The sequence below is a fragment of the Ranitomeya variabilis genome, chromosome 3, assembly GCF_051348905.1.
Source record: "Ranitomeya variabilis isolate aRanVar5 chromosome 3, aRanVar5.hap1, whole genome shotgun sequence".
NCBI lineage: Eukaryota > Metazoa > Chordata > Amphibia > Anura > Dendrobatidae > Ranitomeya > Ranitomeya variabilis.
Genome location: NC_135234.1, coordinates 746,194,265 through 746,200,451, shown reverse-complemented (window position 1 = coordinate 746,200,451; position 6,187 = coordinate 746,194,265). Strand labels below are relative to the sequence as shown.

The window sequence follows — 6,187 nt, the reverse complement described above, 5'->3', positions numbered from 1 at the left end:
GGTATTACACATATTAACATCTCTAAGATGCTCTGTTATGCGCGTTTTTAATTTACGTGACGTGCAACCTACATAGGAAATCTGACACGCAGTACAGTCTATTTTATATATTACATTTTTTGTATGGCAGTTAATAAAGCTATTAATATTATAACTCTTACTTTTATCAGAATTCCAGAATTCACTTCCCAATTGTGCATGAGCGCATGTACTGCACGCTGCGGTACTGCATCTGTAGAAACCCTTACAGTTTAACCAGGTATTAGACTTAGATCTAGTGTTGGACTGCGGTGAAATTGGGGCAATTACATCACCTATCGTTTGTGCCCTCCTTGCAACTATATTTACACCATCCTGTAATAGATGTAACAGTGTGTCATCTTCATAAAGGATAGGTAATCTTTTATTTATAATTTTTTTGATCAGATTAAATTGAGGGGAGAATTGTAAACAAAGGTGTAAATTATGTCATTACCATTAGCACACTATAACATAGGGCACAAGCCGCTCACTGCACAGCATGCATAGTCTCCATTATGTCTGCATACTGTTCCCATACAGCACATCCCCTGCTTCCGAGCATGCTCAGTCCCGCATAACGGATCCGTGCTCCATAGAGCTCCATGGTAATTCCAGACGTGTAGCCACGGGTCCGTGCCGGTCCCTGTGCCTGCGTGTTTTTCAGATGACACAAAGCTGCAACAAGTTGCGTTTTTCTGCGTCTGGTAAAATATGCAGACACACGGATCTGTGGGAAAATGGTGACGACTGGATGCACACGCAAGTCCCATCCGTCACCATTGAAAGTCAATGGAGACGAAAACGGATCCGTGTGCAGCCATTGTCACACGCAATGCGAAATATGCAAGTGTGAAACCAGCGTAACTCTATATAATGATTGGAGCTGTGCTAGATCTCACCACAGGTTTTGCCTAAAATCACTTTATATTACCCTCAGCAGCAACAACCGACATCGTCCATCCTCCTCCCTGTATGTTCCTGTCCTGAATCCTCCTCCGTCCTGACTAATACTATGATACCAAACAATCTGCTGAGTCCCTCCTCCTATACATACATATATGTATATGCCATGGGTGAGGCCAGTATGCTGTCGCTCCTCCTATACATATATATAGTATATAATGCCATGGGTGAGGCCAGTATGCTGTCGCTCCTCCTATACATATATATAGTATATAATGCCATGGATGAGGCCAGTATGCTGTCGCTCCTCCTATACATATATATAGTATATAATGCCATGGGTGAGGCCAGTATGCTGTCGCTCCTCCTATACATATATATAGTATATAATGCCATGGGTGAGGCCAGTATGCTGTCGCTCCTCCTATACATATATATAGTATATAATGCCATGGGTGAGGCCAGTATGCTGTCGCTCCTCCTATACATATATATAGTATATAATGCCATGGGTGAGGCCAGTATGCTGTCGCTCCTCCTATACATATATATAGTATATAATGCCATGGGTGAGGCCAGTATGCTGTCGCTCCTCCTATACATATATATAGTATATAATGCCATGGATGAGGCCAGTAACGTATATCTTTATTTGGGACTAAGGTAACTCAGATCCTGACTCCAGCACTGAAGGATGATGTAACACTAATGCTTGCAGTCTGGGGGCACTTAAGGGTTAACAGTAGGAAGCCCTTTTTTTTCCTTTTCCCATCCACCCTGTCCTGTGCTTGTCTGCACCATTTCTCCAGTACTCACAGGCATTTACTAAGGGTACCGTTACACTAAACGATTTACCAACGATCACGACCAGCGATACGACCTGGCCGTGATCGTTGGTAAGTCGTTGTGTGGTCGCTGGGGAGCTGTCACACAGACAGCTCTCCAGCGACCAACGATGCCGAGGTTCCCGGGTAACCAGGGTAAACATCGGGTTACTAAGCGCAGGGCCGCGCTTAGTAACCCGATGTTTACCCTGGTTACCATCGTAAATGTTAAAAAAAAAAAAACACTACATACTTACATTCCGGTGTCCGTCACACGTCCCTTGCCGTCTGCTTCCCGCACTGACTGAGTGCCGGCCGTAAAGCAGAGCGGTGACGTCACCGCTGTGCTGTGCTTTTACTTTACGGCTGGCACTCAGTCAGTGCGGGAAGCAGACGGCAAGGGACGTGTGACGGACACCGGAATGTAAGTATGTAGTGTTTGTTTTTTTTTAACATTTACGATGGTAACCAGGGTAAACATCGGGTTACTAAGCGTGGCCCTGCGCTTAGTAACCTGATGTTTACCCTGGTTACAAGCGAACACATCGCTGGATCGGTGTCACACACGCCGATCCAGCGATGACAGCGGGAGATCCAGCGACGAAATAAAGTTACAAACGATCTGCTACGACGTACGATTCTCAACGGAGTCCCTGATCGCTGCTGCGTGTCAGACACAGCGATATCGTATGGATATCGCTGGAACGTCACAGATCGTACCGTCGTAGCGACCAAAGTGCCACTGTGAGACGGTACCCTAACAGTCCACAGCTACCTCTCTCCTCACTGCTCCTCCCACATGAGTCAGTCAGGGTTCACTAAATCTGATAATTCAGGCACCAGCCAAGAAAGAAAAGACTTGGCTGACTCACACTGCAGACTCCTTTCATTCACAGCAGGGAGCCGGCTCTTTGTCTGGGCTCATTCAGGAACAACACATCAATTCAATTCAAATGAGCTTTATTGGCAGGACCAAGTACATGTTAGCATTGCCAAAGCATATGTTAAATATACGGGGGTGGGGAGGGAGGCATATAAAGGTCCAGGATATTGGACTATCCTGAATAGTTGGTGGTGAAGAAAGCCCACCAACATCCTCAGGACCCGAAGCAAAACCACAACCTGTCTAAATACGCAGTGAGGAAGAGATGAACACGCTCAGTGCTAAGATTGTAAAGGCGGAAATAATGGGGAACACGGAGATGGCTGCAAAACTCAAAGCTCAACTGGAAGAAGCTCGTCAGCAAAAGCGAAATCAACTGGAAGACTACAAGAAAGAAAGGAGAGAAAAATCCCAGAAATCCGAAGCTGGAGAAGAGCAAGAAGTTCTGCTGGTGAAAACCGACCTATCTGGTAGAGCGTGGCCAGTGAACACCATGGCGGGTCCTGCGGAGCCGCGGGGAGGAAGGCAAAAAAGACAACTGGTTGAGACACACGTGGACAAGGAAAGGGTGCATTACTTCCATGATGACGACCATCAGAGCCTTCAAGATCTGGTCAAGAGAGAAAAGATGGGAACAGCCGAAGACCAGAACAAGCTATACCTGAGAATGGCAGCCAAGCTCAGAGAGAAGACTGACCGGGATTACTACACCCTGGACGATATGTTTGTCTCAAAAGCTGCAAAGAAAGAGCGAGCAAATGAGGAAGAGGAAAGAGAGAGGGGCAAGCCATGGCCGAGCATCGGAGACTGGCTGCCAGAATGGAAAAATGTCCATTTTGCTTTGATAATGCTGAGCTGCCAAAGCACCTGATCATTGCTATAGGAGTGAAGGTATATTTGTGTCTTCCCAACCACCTTTCCCTCACGGAGGGACATTGTCTGATCGTTCCTTTACAACACTACACTGCAGCGACGCTTCTTGATGAAGACCTATGGAATGAAATCCAGATGTTCCGTAAAACATTAGTCAGGCTATTTGCCGATAACGGACTGGACTGCGTCTTTCTGGAAACAAACATAAACTTAAAAAACGCTTTCATCTGGTCTATGAATGTATTCCCCTGCCGAAGGAGGTGGGAGATATGGCACCCATTTATTTCAAGAAAGCAATTCTGGAATCTGACGAGGAATGGTCTATGAATAAGAAGCTAATAGACCTGTCTACAAAGGATGTTCGGCGATCTGTTCCAAAAGGCTTGCCTTATTTCTCGGTGGATTTTGGACTACAAGGAGGTTTTGCTCACATTATCGAAGACCATAACAAGTTCCCACATTATTTTGGCAAGGAAATCATCGGTGGCATGCTGGATCTGGAGTCCAGAGTCTGGAGAAAAGCCGTGCGAGAGAACTTTGACGATCAGAGGAAAAAGGTTTTACAGTTTGCACAGTGGTGGAAGCCCTTTGATTTCACAAAAACAAAAGAGTAACCTCTGTGCAATAAATGTATTGTAACTGTTACATTGTGTGTATATATTACTTCTCACTATATACACCGGGCACTTTTTATCTTTTTATTTTAAGTGTGATCTGAAAACAGAAAAAAATAAAATTATTTTAATAAACTTTGTATATACTTTAAAAAAAAAAAAAAAAAAAAATGTATGTGGTAATGATTATGGTGCTTGAACCCTCTAGGTTCAAGCAACATATTGTAATCCGATTTCTTATATTTTATTCTTCTAATCCGCGTTTTCCGCAATTAATGCGGCCTGAACCGCTTGGCATAGACACTGTTCAGGCAGCGTTTCGAAGCCCTCGGTGGGGACAGGTGTGCTATGTATTTTAGGAGTCGATCCGATTTGTAGTTTTATGTTTATTTAAAAAAATCGCATTTTTTAAAAAATTCCCATAGGAATTAATGGTGACCTTTCCATGACCCCAACTGACATGGATTAAAGCCACAGCGCAGGTGCACTGACCTTACAAAGATGGCAGCTAGGCAAATGTACGGTGTCTGTATATAGGGGGATGTCTGTATAGAAGTAAGATAAGTGCAACCCCCCCCCCGTCCTGTGTGTGATAAGTAAAGGCCCCGTCTCACTTAGCGACACTAAAGCGATCCCGACAACGATACGACCTGTCAGGGATCGTTGCTGCGTCGCTATGTGGTCGCTGGTGAGATGTCAAACAGTGAGATCTTCCCAACGACGCAGCAGCGATGCGGCGACCTGTAGCGACCTGTCGTTGGTCGTTGTGACCCTGTCACATGGCAGCTATTATGACGATTCAGACTCAGATTCAGGTGTCTGAGTCGTCAACGAGGTCGTTGGTAAGGTGTCAAACACAACGATGTGTGCTACCCAGCGGGACCTCAACGATCAAAAAAAGGTCCAGGCCATTCCGACACGACCAGCGATATCACAGCAGGGGCCTGGTCACTGCTACGTGTCACACATAGCGAGATCGCTACTGAGGTCGCTGTTGCGTCACAACTTGTGACAGAGCAGCGATCTCGCTAGCGACCTCGCTAAGTGACACGGGGGCTTAAGTGCTGCTGTAAAGCTGGCAGCGCTGTTCAAGCACCATGTATTTCCATCAGGAAATGCCCATCTAGTTTGATTTGTTATTTGATATGTCCACACTTAATCATGCACAAAGTGCAAGAAAAGTGTACTGGAGGAATTAGAAATGGTGGTAATATACCTTTAAGGGTCACCTGGTTCCGTAACCACGCACGTTTTGGAAAAAAAAACCCTGACGAAGGAAGTTTTACCGAGACGCACGTTGGGGTGTGCCGAATACTTGAACTGGCGACCCTTAAAGTATATTACCCCCATATCCAATTCCTCCAGTACTTTTTTTGCACTCTTGCACTTTGTATGTGGTAATGATTTGATTTGTTATTCGATATATTCACACTTAATCGTGCACATTGAGATTTCTTCACATGTTTTGCACATGCACTGTAAGTGTGACTAGTCATAATATTATACATACATTTATCCATCTGTATACATTTTTTATATGTGATATTTGGTATTTGTTGCTCTAATTTAAAACCAGATAGTGGAGATGGCCTTCAATGTCTGCAATCTACTGACATCCAAGTGCAGTCCGATGTTTTCTACAGACTCATTCTGATTGCACTCAGCCATGCAACTCACTATGAGATCAAACTTGGGCATGCTGCAATTTTTCGTACCCAAGGAAAAAAATCTGACATGTGCACGGCCCCATAAATAAAAGCCTCAACTCAATCCAAAAAAAAAAGTCCCCACTCAGGTTCGTCATCTGTCAATGTTAATAAGAGGGGCTTCCATGTTACTGGTAGTAGAAAGGCTCTGGAGAAACGCTATGACTCCTCGCCCCGCCAAAAGAAATCCAGCAAATCCTGCATGCCCCCATTCTAAGCCCCTGTGTGCCTAAATCACATATAGAATCCATGTGTTTGGCGTTTCTGTAGTGATGAGAGCCGCCTAATTTACTGGGTGCATGTCTCCAGAAGCAAAAGCTGGGCACAATGTACGGGGCACTACAATGTAAGGAATACAATGAA

General features: G+C 44.9%; 1 pseudogene; it reads left to right on the top strand.

The window, feature by feature from the left end:
- Window positions 1-1,090: 1,090 nt before the first annotated feature.
- LOC143817792 (CWF19-like protein 2) lies at window positions 1,091-4,224 on the top strand (annotated as a pseudogene).
- The last annotated feature ends 1,963 nt before the right edge of the window (window positions 4,225-6,187 follow it).